Source organism: Perca fluviatilis, chromosome 23, assembly GCF_010015445.1.
Source record: "Perca fluviatilis chromosome 23, GENO_Pfluv_1.0, whole genome shotgun sequence".
Taxonomy (NCBI): Eukaryota; Metazoa; Chordata; class Actinopteri; order Perciformes; family Percidae; genus Perca; species Perca fluviatilis.
The window spans coordinates 22,995,106-23,014,482 of NC_053134.1; the positions used below are offsets into that span (position 1 = coordinate 22,995,106).

The 19,377-nt window shown below is 37.4% G+C and overlaps 1 pseudogene; it reads right to left on the minus strand.

Annotated features, from left to right (window-relative positions):
• LOC120553036 overlaps positions 1-17,615 on the minus strand; it is a 43,240-nt pseudogene extending 25,625 nt beyond the window's left edge.
• Between the last annotated feature and the right edge of the window lie 1,762 nt (positions 17,616-19,377).

The following is a 19,377-nucleotide window of genomic DNA, read 5'->3' on the forward strand; positions in this document are numbered from 1 at the left end:
TTCAGCCCTCCATGATTGCTTTATGCGCTTTTGAGCATGAAGGGGGCTTTGCGCCGAACGCTGTATCCAGTTCTCTTAATACATCCATGCTCTAGCGGTTCTCCTGGATTCGCTAAATCTCGCAAAACAAAGTCAAGATGTCGCAAAAGTATAGTAAGTGTTTGTCCCCAGTACATGTCTTTTTTTTGTTTTGTTTCTTCAGTCAGTCAAACTTCAGTCTTCTGGACCCACAGCTTGCTGCTCCAAAGCCTGGCATGACCACACAGCTAGTGTTCTGTAATGGCTTTCAAGAGAGCCAAGCAGCATTAAAACAAAGCAGAGAATCAAAGATTCTGCAACTGGATCGAGCATCTCATTATCACTAATCGTATCCCCATTCATATTTAGACACAACAAATGATTATATACAGGGTTCGTACGGGTTTCAAGGTTTGAAAAGTGCTTGAATTTTGGATAAAATGCTTGAAAATGCTTGAAATTGTAACTATTTCTTTCACAACAAATGCCTAACTTACTCAATAGTTTGTTTATTAAATGGAGAAATAAAATGTTGGAGAGCCTAAAATTAAACCTGCTCACTTGTGCATGTGTGACTGCGATCTGCCACCACGCCAAGACCCGCCCTAGGAAGCAGCTCGATTGGTTGGGGTTAGGAATTTCACCTCAAGTGGTTAAGGTTAGGATAGCTGATTGGTTACGCTACCTTGCGTAAGCATCATGGACACCTGGCCAATAAATGATATTGAAGGGCGGGTCTTGGCGTGGCCATAGTGGGATTCGTAATTTCGCTGCCGGTGTTATAGCCCTACTGGTTTCCACCCTAACTGGTTTCCGTATGTTGTGTTTACCTAACAGCTGCCGATGTGGTCCGCCTCTGTCACCAGATTTGTCACACAATCACAAACATATTACTGCCGATTTTCAAATCGTTTCCCAGATCTACTGTCGCAAAAATGTTTGTCTAAGTAATCACCCCATCGCAGCCACCTCCAAAAAAAAAGTTTGGTTCGAGCTGGTTTTGATCTTGTGGCATAAATATAGTAGTTAACACCTGAGTCGGCAGCTCTACACAGTGTGAGTGAGCTATCAAAGCTCTGTATGAAGCTGCTTCCCGTCACGTATTTATCAACTCGTCATCAACCAGGTAACATTTTGATTTGAGCTGATCTAAAACAACTGGTTACCTGGGCTTAGTTGAGGAAATACCCGATGATAGTTTTCACGTTTCTTTCCTCACATCTACGGCCATATGGACTACTACTACTTCATCACAGCCACCTACTAAGCTACACATTGTGACTGATACATATTTTTTAACAGTAACGATAACTCGTGGTCTAATATTGTCGATATACACAAATGTTACCACCGAGTCACAGAAAAGTGGTAGTAGGCTACACGACCCAGTTTGAATGCATGGTCTTCATGATTTACAGTCATTGCCTCTCCTTTTGTGTAACCTATATGGTATGGGATATAGTAGCCTAATATATACCTCGGAATTTGCAAAACAACGGCTTGTAATACAGTGTTGACCTACTTGAGTTTGGCTGTGAATTAACCAAGCATTGTAATGTGTCTCTAATTGAATCATTCCATCCAAACTGATGTAAAGTTGTTCTGAAATCTAACTCCGACACAGCAAAGCAGCTATTGATATTTTTTAATGAGCTTATTCATCTTTAGTGATAGGAGTTTCTATCTGGGTTTAACCAAGTGCGCCCCTTGTGGACAAAATAAAACACCAGCAATTACAACATGAGAAATATCACATTCATAGCCTTCATTATTACAAGCCACTTCCAAAAACTCATTCATTCATAACGAATCAGTACAATTGCAAGAAAGGCGAAAAGAAAATTGATCTGTAGCCTATATGCCTTAATCGCCTCACAGTGAATGCTAACATCAAAGCAACATTTTGTTTTGGGTTGATCTGAAACAATAATAAGCCTATATAATTTCCTTGTGTCTATTGTAATATTGTAGCCTCCCTTCGGCGTAGCTTAAAATACCCAACATATCTGTTGTGATTTCTCTATCAACACTTTTTAAATGTAGGCTATAGCTTAATGTCCACAATCACATAATGTAGCCTATATTAGTTTTTGGAAGTGGCTTGTGATAATGAAGGCTAAGAATATGATATTTCTCATGTTGTAATTGATGTAAATGTAAATGGACTGTTTTTATATAGCGCTTTTCTAGTCTTAAAGACTACTCAAAGCGCTTTAACATAGTACAGGAACCATTCACCATTCACACACATTCACGCACTGTGGCCGAGGCTGCCGTACAAGGTGCCACCTGCTCATCAGATAAACATTCACACTCATTTACACTCCGATGGCACAGCATCGGGGCCAACTCGGGGTTCAGTGTCTTGCCCAAGGAAACTTCGGCATGGAGCTGCAGGGCTAGGGAACCTTCCGATTGGCAGGCGACCTCTCTACCACTTAGCCACAGCCGCTAATGATGGTGTTTTATTTTGTCCACAAGGGGCGCACTTGGTTAAACCCAGATAGAAACTCCTATCACTAAAGATGAATAAGCTCATTAAAAAATATCAATAGCTGCTTTGCTGTTTCGGAGTTAGATTTCAGAACAACTTTACATCAGTTTGGATGGAATGATTCGATTAGACACATTACAATGCTTGGTTAATTCACAGCCAAACTCAAGTAGGTCAACACTATATTACAAGCCGTTGTTTTGCAAATTCTGAGGTATATATTAGGCTACTATATCCCATACCATATAGGTTACACAAAAGGGTCAGGGTACTAAAGTATAATCCGTTTTTCGTTTTAAACCAAAAACGGAAAAACAAAACTATGTTTTCTCGTTTTTCCAATGTCCATACAAATTAAAAATTAACTGGAAAACTGCTCGTTTTTCAACCGTTGTTTTTTTTGTTAGTCATGTTTCCGTTTTAGCCCAAGAGCGAAAATACGGGCTCATTTTTATAATGTGCATAATCATTGAAAATCTGATGGAACACAGGTCTCGTTTATAATGTTATTTTGGTCTTACGTCTTAAGATCAAAGTTGACTAAAACAAATCCGCTCTGGAAAGGAAGTAACATTAACGTGTCAAAATAAAAGTATGAGAGCTGTAATAGCCTAACTGCCAGAAGAACAATGTACTTTAGCTTTTGCCCGTAGCTTGTCAGATTAAGCTACAGTTAATTATTTAGGGTTATATAAAGTATTTAATTGGAGCAACATTCATTAATATAAGCCACAAAGGGAGTAAGAATGGATATTGTTTTATAAATAGGATTATAATAATTTTTGCCAGAAGAATGAGGCACTTTATGAATACATTGTTTGCCTGTAGCTTGTCAGATTAGACTAAAGTTAGCTATTTAGGGTTATATAAAGTATTTCATTATTAAATAATAATTTTTAAATCGCATGAAATCTGCATTCATCTATTATTAGCCTATGTGTGGCAGTTATTGACTAGTTACTCTAATCTTACACCAGCCAGTAAAAAGGCATCTAACACTTGTGTTGTCTTCGGGTTAAATGTGTCGTGTTTTCAAAGTTTCTTATAAGAAATTTGGGTTTCTTTCAACCAAATTAACCAAAAATAACATGCAAATTTTCATAACATTTTGGGTGTTATATTCAAATTTATAGTAGTTATGGTCTTCCCGGGTGAATTTTGTCCTGGTAGTGCAATAAGGCACTATTGAGCTTTACAGAAGATATATTTACAAGTACACACACACAGACACACACAGACACACACACACATATATACACACACACACAGAAAGACACACACACACATATAAACACACACATACAGACAAACAGACAGACATAAAGACACAGACAGCACACACACACACACACACACACACACACACACACACACACACACACACACACACACACACACACACACACACACACACACACACACAATTGTTGGGTCTTTGTAAATTATAGTGTGGTCTAGACCTACTCTATCTGTAAAGTGTCCTGAGATAACTCTTGTTATGATTTGATACTATAAATAAAAGTGAATTGAATATACCAGTCTGTTATAATCCAAAACAACTAATAGTATATCCTCATTTTACTTAGAAATTAGGTATAATTCATGTAAATGAGGTCTGTTGAACATGAATGCAAAAAATAAGTGTAAAACTGAGTGGAATGAAGTTGGATAAAAGGGGTAACCCAGAATTGAGTGATAAATTACTTCATGCTTTATGAAATGGTCAATTTAGTTATGCCAATAACATGTATAATGACCCAATTTATAAGACAACACAAGGGCTAAACCACCTGACCACTTAAATGAAAAGGCTTCTTTTTGCAACTCTGCAGAATATTAATGTGACATGGTTGACCAACTTAACTGCCAATACAGTTTTTTACAATCACTTTGGCACTAATTTCAGAACCTTGACGTCATTTTTCAAAACTCTAGACACAAAACTCAAAACCAAAGATAATTTTTCAAAACTCTAACACTTGTTTCAATTGCTTGGATACAATACACATAAACCAAAGATCATTTGTTCATTTAACAAAGATCATCTGTTCAATATGACACAACTTAACATCAAAGTACTACTATTTCAAAAAGCAATTCACACATTACAGTTCAGATGATTGTCTATTCATTCCATTACAATCATCTAACTATCAATTGATACAACTACTCAAAATGATAAGTAACTGTTGCATTACAATTACAGTTTTTTACAATAACTTTGCTACTAATTTCAAAACCTTGATGTCATTTTTCAAAACTGTAGACACAAAACTCAAAACGGTCATCACTTGTAACACAGGCTGTCCAATGTTCAAAACATTGAATTGTGCATTCATATCTTTAAAGAAATATTGCACTTGCACAATCACTGGTTCAAAAAACAAATTTATTGTGAAATACCGTTGAAACATTACATTAGATCACCCACACACAAGCTACCCATAGTTTAACTGGGTCATTGTTCTTACAATCATTAAATATTATAGTACAAAATAGGTTATATGTTTCATTATGGTACTATATATATAAATATATCCCTGTAAAAGTACTGCAGTAGTAGAGAGAATACTACAGACCAATGTGGTACAAGTGTGTGTGTTCTATCTATCTATCTATCTATCTATCTATCTATCTATCTATCTATCTATCTATCTATCTATCTATCTATCTATCTATCTATCTATCTTATCTATCTATCTATCTTCAGTAACAAGTTGGCAGAATTGGACCAGCAATTCCAAGGGCCTGCATCCATACAGTGCAGTACTGTCAATACAGTCAATAGTCTTAAAGGTGGTACATGGGAGCATAGCAACAGTGTCTGATAAACAGTAGTATATTACAGTAAAGAAGGATGATGAAAATTTACATCCATAAATAATGTAGTCTAATTGGTTCATGCTCCACGCTAAGTGGTGACAATAAATCTTGTTATCTAGAAACTTTCATGATCTAAACATGGAATATTGTTTGTCTGTTTCCATACAGTCATTAAGAGTAATGCAACAGTTACTTATCATTTTGAGTAGTTGTATCAATTGATAGTTAGATGATTGTAATGAAATGAATAGACAATCATCTGAACTGTAATGTGTGAATTGCTTTTTGAAATACTTTGATGTTAAGTTGTGTCCTAATGAACAGGTGATCTTTGTTAAATGAACAAATGATCTCAGCTTTATGTGTGTTGTATCCAAGCAATTGAAAAAGTGTTAGAGTTTGGAAAAATGTGCATTTTGATCATTGGTTGTGAGTTTTGTGTCTAGAGTTTTGAAAAATTACGTCAAGGTTCTGAAATTAGTGCCAAAGTGATTGTAAAAAAACTGTAATGATTGTACGAACGATGACCCAGTGAAACTATGGGTAGCTTGTGTGTGGGTGATCTAAAGTAACATTTCAACGGTATTTCACAATCAATTAGTTTTTTGAACAAATGATTGTGCAAGTGCAATATTTCTTTGAATATATGAATGCACAATGCAATGTTTTGAACATTGGACAGTCTGTGTTACAAGTGATAACCGTTTTGAGTTTTGTGTCTATAGAGTTTGGAAAAATGACATCATGGTTCTGAAATTAGTGATTGTGAAAAACTGTAATTTGAGTGTGATGAAGAACTCCTGCAGATACAACTGGGCCACATTGCAAACTTCTCAACATATTAGTGAGGAAGCTGCCATGTTGCTTCTCTCATCCTGGTCTCCTCAGGCCCTGCAGACTGGACCACACTTGTGGTTTACTTCTAGAATATTACAGTAGGCCACTTTGCTGATTCAGATTTGCCACTTGAGTCCACAGCACCATACAATATATGATAAACATGCACCAGCCTTTGTGAAAGTGTATGTTCAGAGAGAGAGAGAGAGAGAGAGATATCTCGGTTGTAACATTAAACATTTGCATGATTCTGTGCCATCTGCTTCTGCTCCAACAATACAATGGCAGTAAATATTTATATTGCTTACGAGGAGATGTCAGTTATCTTGATCAGAAAAATAATGCATTGCAAAGTCAGGACTGGTACCAATTATTTAATTTACAACACACAAAAGCACACAAGCACACAGCAGCACATCATTTTTGTTATTTAGTTCTTTGAGTTTTATGTTGTTATGGTGTTATGTTCTAAGTCTTATTATATGTGCTTTAGTTCACTTGTTCATTCCATTACATTACATTAAATGACATGTCATTTAGCTGGTGCTTTTATCCAAAAGCTTACAATTAATTAAAAAGGAGGGGGAAATCGGAGCACCTGGAGAAAACCCCATGCAGACACGGGAAGAACATGCAAACCTAAGCAGAAAGGGCCCCGGGCCACCAGGGTTCCAACCCAGTAGCTTCTTGCTGTGAGGCCACAGTGCTTACCATTGACCATTCCTTATTGTAATTCAACCACACAATACCTATCATGTATTATATTTTATTATCCAATATTGGCCAACTACTGTTTCAAGGGCTTAGTATGAGCAGTGAACATCTAACGAGCAGGATGATCCAGGCACAGGTCCAGCAGTGAGGTGGTCTACCATGCTCACCGTGAACTCTGGTCCAGTCTGCAGGGCCTGAGGAGACCAGACCAGAATGAGAGAGTCTCCAGTACACTTTAACTTGTTAATTTATGTTCTTCATCACATTGACATGTTCACTGGCAACTAATGTGGTCAACCATGTCACATACAATATTCTGCTGAGCAATTTAAAAAAGCCCTTATATTTTTTTGCCTTTTTTTTTACTGGCTGATTTAAGATTAGAGTAAAACTATTCAATAACGCCACACATAATGCTAGGGGAATGCAGATTTTTATTAAAATGTGATTTAAAAATTATTATAATCCTATTTCTATTTTAAAACAATATCCATTCTTACTCCCTTTGTGGCTTATATTAATGAATGTTGCTCAATTAAATACTTTATATAACCCTAAATAATTAACTGTAGCTTAATCTGACAAGCTACAGGCAAAAGCTAAAGTAGGCCTACATTGTTCTTCTGGCAGTTATTACAGCTCTCATACTTTTATTTTGACACGTTAATGTTACTTCCTGTCCAGAGCGGATTTGTTTTAGTCAACTTTGATCTTAAGACGTAAGACCAAAATAACATTATAAACGAGACCTGTGTTCCATCAGATTTTCAATGATTATGCACATTATAAAAATGAGCCCGTATTCTCGCTCTTGGGTTAAAACGGAAACATGAATAACAAAAAAACAACAGTTGAAAAACGAGCAGTTTTCCAATTAATTTTTAATTTGTATGGACATTGGAAAAACGAGAAAACGGAGCTCATAGTTTTGTTTTTCCGTTTTTGGTTTGAAACGAAAAACGGATTATACTTTAGTACCCTGACCCTTGTGGCGAAACACAAGTTGACTTTTATTATGAAGTGGTCACAGGAGATTAGCGCTGACCGCTCTCATTCATCAACAATGAGTCTACACAACAAGACAACCAAGACAACCATCATAGTCTAATAATAATAATAATGAAGCGAAAACATTTTCAAAATTTCTCATTTTCATTGCCATTGCTTTGGCAAATATCTATCAAACAAACTAAAATCGAAACCATGATTTGGCTTTCCCTTATCAAATCGATCAAGGAAATACAAAGTGAAGTGAAACAGCTGCTGCAGGCTGAACCAGTCCGTCAGCATCAAAGATGAATAAACTCCAACTCTCATGCTTTGATAGCTTTACTAAAAAGTACTTTCCTGTCATAATCCTGCAGGACTGGTTTTTGCATGCTAAATGTTCAATGTTGCATTCACAGTGCGACACGTCCGGAGCAGAGACCTCACTAGGATTTAAAGACAGGAGGTGATTAGCCCCCAGGGTATTTGTAACTTGCGTTTTGCAAAATCTTTGCACTCACTTCTTCTGTTACTTCATTATTGCCACGAAAGGGGATTCCCTGTCTCCCTAACATGGAAGTGACTGCAACAATTCGCCTTAGATACTCTCTTCTCTCCGCTATCTCACTTGCTATCATCTGTGCAACGTCTCCCTGTCCCTCTCATTCATTAAAAATGAGTCTACACAACAAGACAACCATCATAGTCTAATAATAATGAAACGAAAACATTTTCAAAATTTCTCATTTTCACATAAAAGGTCTCTAACGTTGTTTTGCGCCATTGCTTTGGCAAATATCTGTCAAACAAACTAAAATCGAAACCATGATTTGGCTTTCCCTTATCAAATCGCAAAAGACTCCGATTTAATACAACAATATCTGTCAAACAAACAGGGCTATAATTAGTATAAATAAGATATAAAATCAATATAAATGTGATTTTTGGAGGTTAAAAAGTAACTAAGTAACTCTACATTTTAAATTAGCTACTTTTACTAGTAATTTTACTTGTACTTGAGTAAACAACAAAGTAACAGTACCTACTTTTATTTAAGTAGAACATTTTTTTACTCTTTTCACTTCTGATTTATTTAAATCTAAAAATTGCATAGACCTAGCCCTGGTCTGCATATCGCTTTTAATATGCAAATATTAAAATCATTCACTGGCGAAACACAAGTTGACTTTTATTATGAAGTGGTCACATTAGCGCTGACTGCTCTCATTCGTCAAAAATGAGTCTACACAACAACAACCATCATAGTCTAATAATAATAATAATAATAATAATAATAATAATAATAATAATAATGTGCGGAGGTGGTGTGCTCAGCAGGGACTTGTCAGGGACTTCTGTCCTGACGGCCAACTTGAAGTTGAAATTGCTGAAGGTATTGCTGAGGCAAGTTTTTTTTTTTTTTTTATCAATCGCCGTTTACCGCTGATAGGTTGGATATTTCAGCCTACATGTTTCAAATGTATTTTATATCTTGTATGTAGTTTACCACACAAGAAGGTTAGTCTGGGGACAACCTTCACACACAAGAATGTGTAGAATCTATTATGAGTTTGGGTACAACTTTCTCTGCGATCCCCTCATCGAATTGCTGCCAGCCGAATCTTTGGGGCGACCACATTATTCTTTGTCATGATAGCATGGTTCCTCCATCTTTTCCTACATGTTCTTAACCTTGTTACATTTAATTTTATTCACATCATTTAATGCACTTGTCCCATGTGACCTTCATCATCACTTGATGTGGAAGTATCATACAATGAAGTGTAAGTTGTTTTACCTTCTAACAACCGCTTTTGTTAAACATACAAATGAATGCTCCTCTTAAAGTAAATAAAACGCTGACCACAGCTAGGCCGATATGCAGACTAGGGCTAGGTCTATGCAATTTTTAGATTTAAATAAATCAGCAGAAGTGAAAAGAGTAAAAAAAATGTTCTACTTAAGTAAAAGTACTGTTACTTTGTTGTTTACTCAAGTACAAGAAAAAAAATTACTAGTAAAAGTAGCTCATTTAAAATGTAGGCCTACTGATTTAGGTAGTTACTTTTTTAACCTCCAAAAATCACATTTATATTGATTTTATATCTTATTTATACTAATTATAGCCCTGTTTGTTTGACAGATATTGTTGTATTAAATCGGAGTCTTTTGCGATTTGATAAGGGAAAGCCAAATCATGGTTTCGATTTTAGTTTGTTTACAGATATTTGCCAAAGCAATGAAAATTATAAGTTTTGAAAATGTTTTCGCTTCATTATTATTATTATTAGACTATGATGGTTGTCTTGTTGTGTAGACTCATTTTTGATGAATGAGAGCAGTCAGCGCTAATCTCCTGTGACCACTTCATAATAAAAGTCAACTTGTGTTTCGCCACAAGTCCCTGCTGAGCACACCAGCTCCGCACACTCCTCTCAGAAAACCCCCGTATCGTTCCAAACTGTGAACCCAATGCAGCTGCTATATCCCCACAAGACATCCCATTCTTTCGGTTTTCTAATATAAAACTAGCATATTCGTCTAAAAACATGTTTACGTCCGTATCATTCTAACTGCGTCTCATTGATGTCCAAATGATTTCCGGGTATGCAGCCGCTTACTACGGTGGCCGACAGGGGCAAATGCCCTGCAACTTCAGGAAACACATGCAAATAGACAAAACACAAGCAAATTAAGAAAACAACTACATTAATTTGACAACACATGCGCAGCATTCAGCAAACGCGCTGCAAATACACACAACCAAATATAAAACGCGCTGCATTTAAAAAACGATGCAAAAAGAAAAGCAAACCCCGAAAAAAGAAGCGATGCAAAAAGAAAAACAACTTCATTAATTTGACAACACATGCGCAGCATTCAGCAAACGCGATGCAAATACACAACACAACCAAATACATAAACGCGATGCGAATAAAAAACGATGCAAAAAGAAAAGCACACAAACCCCGAAAACAAATGCAAAAGAAAAACGCTGCATCCAGATTTCACAACGGAAGTTCTCCAGACCTCTAGAGGGAACAGCTGATCAGCTGGATTTTCGACCCCTTTTCTGCCTTTTTATTAGACATTTCGGTGGTATAGCTGCAAGAAGAGAACTCCTGTCTCATGTCCTTATTAATAACATAATATAATATTAGTAATATACAGTCTCTGCTCCCGTCTCAGCAGGGACGCTAGTGCCGTGCTCGAGCTTTCAAAATAAAAGCTTGCGTTTGGTCGGCTCGTCTTCCTTTGGTGTTTTTGAACAGTACGGCAATCATGCTAATGAATACAATAACCTTTTCAGGGATGTATTACTTACAACACAATGGAGCAAGCAAAGCAATTTTGTCTTTATGTGCAGGCGGGATTTAGGCTATTCAGTTTGATAAATCCCACGGTAAATTGGCTGGTTTACTAAACAGGGGGGGCTATTTTAAATAGTCTATTTTTTGTATTTCAAGAGCGTATTGCTCCACAATATGAATACAGATTGGTCACTTATTTTGTTGTATAATCACAATATTACACTAGCAGTGGAACAGCTGATTTTTTTGTGGGGGGGCTGGGGGAAGAGCATACTTAGTATATGAGAGAGAGAGAGAGAGAGAGAGAGAGACGTTCAATCTCAGAACGGTGTGCAACGGTGAGATCATAGACTGTAAATATTTAGTCTATGTTTGAGATATGTTTTCTCTCGGTTGGTGGGTGTGTCTCGGCTCGGGTCACAGCTGATAGGCCTACTCAATTAGCAGAGTCTGTAAACGTGTCCGTAAACTCGTGGTAATAAAACATTTAAAACGGTTACAGTGTTTAACGTTGATGTTTGTTTAAGCCACATATGAAGAGGGTTTAATTTCCAGGTCCGAAAGCGCATCACTGAAGTGTAGACCTCCTCAAGTGTAATATTGTGATTATACAACAAAATAAGTGACCAATCTGTATTCATATTGTGGAGCAATTCGCTCTTGAAATCACAAAAATAGACTATTTAAAATAGTCCCCCCTGTTTGGTAAACCAGCCAATTTACCGTGGGATTTATCAAACTGAATAGCCTAAATCCCGCCTGCACATAAAGACAAAATTGCTTTGCTTGCTCCATTGTGTTGTAAGTAATACATCCCTGAAAAAGTTATTGTATTCATTAGCATGATTGCCGTACTGTTTAGTTCAAAAACATCCAAAACACCAAAGGAAGACGAGCCGACCAAACGAGACTGTATATTACTAATATTATATCATGTTATTAATAAGGACATGAGACAGGAGTTCTCTTTTTACTATGCAGCCATACCCGACTCTAATAAAAAGGCAGAAAAGGGGTCGAAAATCCAGCTGATCAGCTGTTCCCTCTAGAGGTCTGGAGAACTTCCGTTGTGAAATCTGGATGCAGCGTTTTTCTTTTGCATTTGTTTTCGGGGTTTGTGTGCTTTTCTTTTGCATCGTTTTTTTATTCGCATCGCGTTTATGTATTTGGTTGTGTTGTGTATTTGCATCGCGTTTGCTGAATGCTGCGCATGTGTTGTCAAATTAATGAAGTTGTTTTTCTTTTCGCATCGCTTCTTTTTTCGGGGTTTGCTTTTCTTTTTGCATCGTTTTTTAAATGCAGCGCGCTTATATTTGGTTGTGTTGTGTGTATTTGCAGCGCGTCTGCTGAATGCTGCGCATGTGTTGTCAAATTAATGTAGTTGTTTTCTTAATTTGCTTGTGTTTTGTCTATTTGCATGTTTCCTGAAGTTGCAGGGCGTTTGCCCCTGTCGGCCACCGTAGCTTACTACCTACGATCGCTTCCGGGTCACGAAAAAAATGAATGAGGAATAAGATTTATACACGGTCCGTGTACGTTTTGATAGTTTGTTTTTTCGTTTGAACCACAAAACAAAATAACGAGAAACCAGCTGTTTTTCGTTTGCCGTTTCAAACCAAAAACAAAGAAACGGTAAAAAAAAAGCCGTTCTCCGTTTTTGGTTTCTGAATCCAAAAACGAAAAACGACTAAACCATATTCAAATAACGGTCCGATTTTGGTTTTTTGAAATTCCTTTTTTTATTTCTCCGTTTGAATATCTACATTAAAAGAAAGACAGGCTGGCCACGTGACCCGGAAGTAATAGTAAATAAAGCCTATACAAATAAAATCCAAGCTTTTAGAACGGTCATAATATGCAGGCATTATACGAGTAACGTTATAAGAAAAAAAATCAATCAATAAATAGGCTTATATAAACCTGGACCAAAAGAAATATGTTAGCAACAGTAGTTTATTAGAGTGATTTAATATCGTGCCTATATATCCACGTACACATCACGTTTAATGAGCGCATTGTTTGGTTCAATACAGTAATAGTTAACCTAGAACTTATTGTGTGTGCATAGTTCTTACTGTTAGCACTATATTATATAGGGCAGAGCCGGGGCAGTTTAAATACTTTTTAATTAAACGTAATTTACAAAGCGATCATATCGCACTGAAAGCTAATATTTCGTCACTAGCAACCTACACCTGTCCTCTGTCAAATACAGTTGCATTTTCAGCTTTCAACAAAACCGTTCAGGAATTATTACAGCAAAAGTGGGACGTGCGTAATGTGTCATTCGTCCCTCCTGGTCGGGACGATTGAAACAGCACAGAGGGACGAATGAAACATACAATTTAAGCCATATAAACTTCCCACAACTTCCAAAACCAAGGCCTGTAAAATATTTCTGTTCAAATCCTGTCTTCATATTTTTAGCCCTTGAAATGACTTCAGTTTTACAGCCTGAAAATCAGATTATCTGGGAAGCAATATTTGGACATAAATACATAGGCAGCCCAAACTTTGCAGGGTGGAAGACAAACATGTCAATATGACTGAACCATTACAAGTTTGTACGGCATGTCCTAGATTTGGAAAAAAAAGAGTGAAAGGACATTAATGGTAGCATAAACTTTGAGCAAAATCTAAGATGGTGCACCACCTTTTTTTCCTGGATTGTGACACACAATGACCCAGCTGTATGTCATTTGGCTCAGATGCTCCCACTCAGTGCTCCTCTCCATAGCTGTCTTACTGGATGTTATGTTAGGAACCATGAAGAGGTTAAACATTTTAAAGGTTATAATTCAGGGTTAGTGAAGTGAACCTACAGTTATACATTTTGAAAAATAAAACTTATATATATGTGCGAACATTTTGCGCGAACATTTTGCACATGTGCAGAACGTATCGCGCATGTGCAGAACGGATCGTGCAGGCAGAACGGATCGTGTACCGACACTCCCAACTCCGGGCAGCCTTCCTTATCTCTCCGACTTGCCATTTATACACGTGACGTGACCTGCAGCACTGCACACTCCACCATTGTCTTAATACATCTATGCACTCCACATGAGGAGCGGTCGGCTCGGTGCCTCTGACCTTTGTTGATCTGAAATGAATACAGATTCAGCAACTAAATAGATAAATTATAATAAATAATAATAAATAATAAATAAATAATAAATTATTTCTCGCTTCAAATGTTTTCAGAAACACGTTTCGGAGAAATATTTTTCGTAAAAAATACGAGATCGTATTCTGAACGAGCCGCCATTAGTCTGTTTTGAAATTCGGGAGCAACCAGACCCACGTGACGCGTTCGTCCAATCAGCTGCCATGTGTTGCGTTCGTCACTCTCATCCCGCCTGTCATTTCCGGTAAGTGTTTTAACACAAGTGTTAAAAGTGTTCACTACGGCAGTAAGAGGTTAGTGCACATTAACAGTGTACTGACGAACCGTGCGGTACACACACGCTCCGAACCGAGACAAGCGAACCGAGCGGTTCGGATGTTTTTTCATGAACCGTACCACCTCTAGTATGCCATATTTTATCACACATTTACATGAGCAGACAGATAGCATTTAAGTAATTGCCTACAGAAGAACTCATTAGGAGCAAAGTCTGGCCTAAGTAAATTCCCCCATGCAGCTTTAATGTGTCTAAAAGCTAACTTTACAGCATACCTCTCAAGTCTCACGCATTGGGCGTGAGACACATGCATTTCAACCCGTTCACAGGCTCACACGCCACACCTTGTATTTCTCACGGAGAGAAATTACCAGGATAACGCCCACCAAGTTGCGCCGCTATTTTTTAAACGGTGGAACCGGTAGAGGAATCAAGTGAGTTCCCCTTAGAGTTCAGAAGGCCCTGCCACGCACCAGCTGAGTGAGTGCGGATTTCAAGCATACCTGTCAAGTTTTGGATTTGAAAATAAGGGAAATTTTCCGGTGCCCACCTCGAGCAGTCCCACCACCCCAACCAAGCTCCAGTATCCCTTACATTTTAAGACAGGTGTACAAGAAAGCTAAAATCACCACTTGATGCAGAATGCTGAAAACATTTACAATTTATAACATTGCTTGTCTTTACATTTACATTTTATTTTCATTCCACACCTTCTTTTTATTTCATATTGCTTTTCTTTTACAGTTTTTCTTTTAATTTCACATAACTTTTCTTTAGTGAGTTATTGTACAAATTTGTTGCGGACTTTGCATTCTTTAAGGCTTGTTTGGAAGGAGTGTATTTGTGGGCTGGGCCAGAGTGGTTAATTTTACATGAGAGTAGAGCGCAAAGAGTTCTGTTGTCTAACGTCATCCTATTCTCTGTAACAATCTTTCGTACCATGCTAAACACCCTTTCTGATCTTGCATTGCTATGGGGAATGCATAGTAAAGCCTTCATAAGTTTTGGCAGCGCACCGTCTCTGTCGTAGCATCCATCATCAGTCTGTTTTTTTTCTTCTTTTTTTTCTCATCATCTGACCTCACACACTAACCTCACGACAACTGCCACCTACAGTACCTGTAGTAGGCTACTGCAGGTGGCAGTTATCGCGAGGCTAGTGACAGAGCTCAGATTGGGAATGTTTTTTTTCTTTTTTTTACGCCGCTCGGGTCCGGGTATTATTTTTTAATAACGCAGGTTAAAATACGGGAGATTTACGGGAAAATACTAATACGGGAGGACGGCGGGAAAGAAGGGTAAAATACAGGACTTTCCCGGCCAAAACGGGATACTTGACAGGTATGATTTCAAGTTGTGGATTTCAAGTTGCGGATTTCAAGTTGCGGATTTCAAGTTGCGGATTTCAAGTTGCGGCTTTCGTTGCGGTTTGTGACTTTGCCTAAGATTGAGTGACAAGTGTACGTCGCCCTGTTGTTTATCTGGTTGCCATGACTTCGCGAGTGATAACGTCCTGTCACGGCAGTTGGCTTGAGTTCAGTAGAGCACACGGCTATCTAGAGTCATGTAATTATGACTTTATATACTACATGTACATAGTAGAAACCCTGTTGTGCGTCTGCCCTATTTCTGATACTGTGGCGGCAGAAATCAACATAGAGGAAACACTGGGTAGCTTTTGTGCCTATTATTATTATTATTATTATTATTATTATTATTATTATTATTATAATAGCTACATGTTGAATCGGCTGCAGGGCTACTCTGACAGTTTTTCATAAAGATACATTTTATAATAGGCCTACCCGTAATACTTTTATAACATTACCCATCATAATTTGGAATAGTATTAGTTTTTCTTTTTATTTTTACCGCACAACCTCCCGGCCCCCATTGTGAAAACCTTTGGCCTAGGATGTTACATTATATTTTATCCAGACAATGCATAGTATTAATTATTACACACACACACACACACACACACAGAAATGCTGAATTAAATAAAAAAAAAATTATTTGTACGACTTTGTGTCATTAATCAGATCAGAGCCCCGTCCCCACCCAAACCCCTGCCGCCAAAATCTCACTCTGAACTCTGTTCAAAACTTGAGAGCCCTGGTATTACAGTAACCTTTGTTGAACAGAGTAGACATGGAAGAAGAGGATATGTCTGTCACTTTTTACTTGTTAACATCTTGGTTTCTTGACTGGTTGACATAAGTGTAGCTCTAATACAGTAACAAAAGATTTGAGTGCAAAGATTTTGAAAACGCAAGTTACAAATACCCTGGGGGCTAAGCACCCCCTGTCTTTAAATCCTAGTGACGTCCCTGATGTTTGCCTATTTGGCATACCCAAATGGAAACGTTTTTACAATAGAAATACTGTTGAGGTAGAAGATATCTCTACATCTGCCATTTTGTGCTTGAGAGAGATGTGGCTCGGTGAACTGTTGCACCATACAACTATTTTACCATCCAGCCATGAACTACTAGATTTTGACTTTGTTACTCTACATTTATTCCAGAATTATAGTTATTAGTTACATAACATATTCAGATTAATACAAAATATAATCAAATAAAATAAGATTTATTACTATAAAGTATGTAAAGTAGAAAATGATCCCTTTACATTTTACATGAAGAATGCATGGTTTTATGAACTGATGTAAATCTTAACTTGAATCAACAAAGTATCAGTAACAATACTGGAGTACAATGTACACTATTTCCTTGTAAAATGTAGTTGTATAAAGTAGCATAAAATGTAAAGTAAAATACAAGTACCTCAAAAATAGCTTAGTGGCAACATTTCGTTTTCACAATGTCTATAAAAGAAAACTTTAAATATACTTTAAGCTTTATTTATAATCCGTCTTACCTCAGCAGAGAGTTCTTGTGATTAAATATTTGTGTGATGCTGCACTCAGTCTTCCAGTTTGTTCTCTTTGTTTGACTTCCAGGTAATTAATTTTAGGGCGGTGACAACTGGCATGAATCCTCATCACAAATGAAATAGACAAGAGTATTTAATCTGCTTGATGCCTCATCTAAACACTAATGCGCTAAAACCCAATATAGTGAGTTTCTTGTACAGGCCCAGCTGCTAATAAAATATAAAATCAATTTATCAAAGACAAAAAACAATTGTTGTACATGGAATGTAATAAGAATATGTACCATCTGTTTGATTGAGAAATGTTTATCAGAGGGCTGGGTTGTTGACATTTATGGTTGCCAAAAATATTACGGCTGGAACTTATAACAATAGGCAGTGGAGAAAGCATGCAACAGGTTCTTTATTATTATTTTTGTTTGTAATAATAATAATAAGGGAGGTGGTTCTCTGCTTACATTTCAACCCTACTTTAAACTTAATATGTATTTGGTGTGGTCTAGTATTTAGGTAAAATGACTTCTCAAAGAGCGATGGTGTTGCTTTCACTGGATGCTGAAGCAGTCGGCTCACTCAAAGACGGAGTCAATTTCAAGAAAAACCCAGAATATGGAAAATGTTACATCATACACAAGACCAGCCATGGCCTTAAAGCGTGCAAGAACCAATGCAAACACCAGGGAGGCTTGTTCGTCAAGGACATTGAAGACCTGAATGGCAGGTGAGTTCTGTCTGGCAGAAGAACACAGCAGAGATAATTATGCGTTAGAAGCACCTTTCATTATAACTGACAGGCTGCTCTGCTCCCACAGGACTGTTAAATGCACAAAACACAACTGGAAGTTAAATGTGTCAACGATGAAATATGTGACTCCACCTAACAGCTTCTTGCAGGACGAGCTGGGTAAGTTCCATTTGTGTTGAACATCCTTTGAGTCTGTGTTCCTTATTTCATTACTGCTGACAACATAGACTTTGAGGTAGTGGTCTCTGCTCCGGTTTACAGCTCAAACTAAGTTTAAAAACTAACTAATGTGAACACAGTATGAAGTATTTACCATCTTATTTAACCGTCTTAACATTTATTTGTATTAAAAAACACCTTAAATAAATAACAGAGTGTCTATTTTCAGCCCCGGTACGAATAGCCTAGACCACACAGCTGAGCTATTCATACCCTGTGACATAACAACAAAAACACGTTGCTCGCGTGCGTCTGAAATCATGGCCGACATTCCTCTTCCTTGACAACAGAAACTGGCATATTGACAAGTTTTGACTCTAAAGTTTATTACAATTGAATTTCCAGCGGAAAATGGATACTACAGTTGCACATTCTGTCTACAGTGAAAGCATACAACCGTTAGTTTGTTAGTTAGTACATATTTTTTGTATACAGTATGGTTACCTAGCAACCAAGGCTTAAAGACATCAAGTGGTCAACGGTTGCACTACATTCCACAAGAACTGCCAGATGAGTGGTTAGAACCTTATATACTGTCTATGGTTAGAACAGTGAGCCATGGTCTGGGAGTCAGGGGTTCAGTTCCTCAGTGAGGAGATCTTGTTTTTTTTCAGTTTGGATTGGATAATTTGCATGTCATTGCGCAAGTCAGGGCCTGCAAATGTGAATTTTTTTTTGCAGGATGGTAGGGGAAGACTCATGAATATTCATTAAAGAACTCATTCCTGAACGGCTAGTACTCGTTGCCTGCTCTGGTTGGGTTGGTTAGGTTTAGGCAAGAGGAGTGAGATTGCTTATGGTTAGGGTAAGAATGTCAGGGCGAGCCAATGAGTAATGAGTTCCCAACTCAGTTTGTCAACTGTTTTTATTCCTGTTACAGAAACCACACGTTATTAACAGTGAGTACACCTCACATTAAGTTCAACT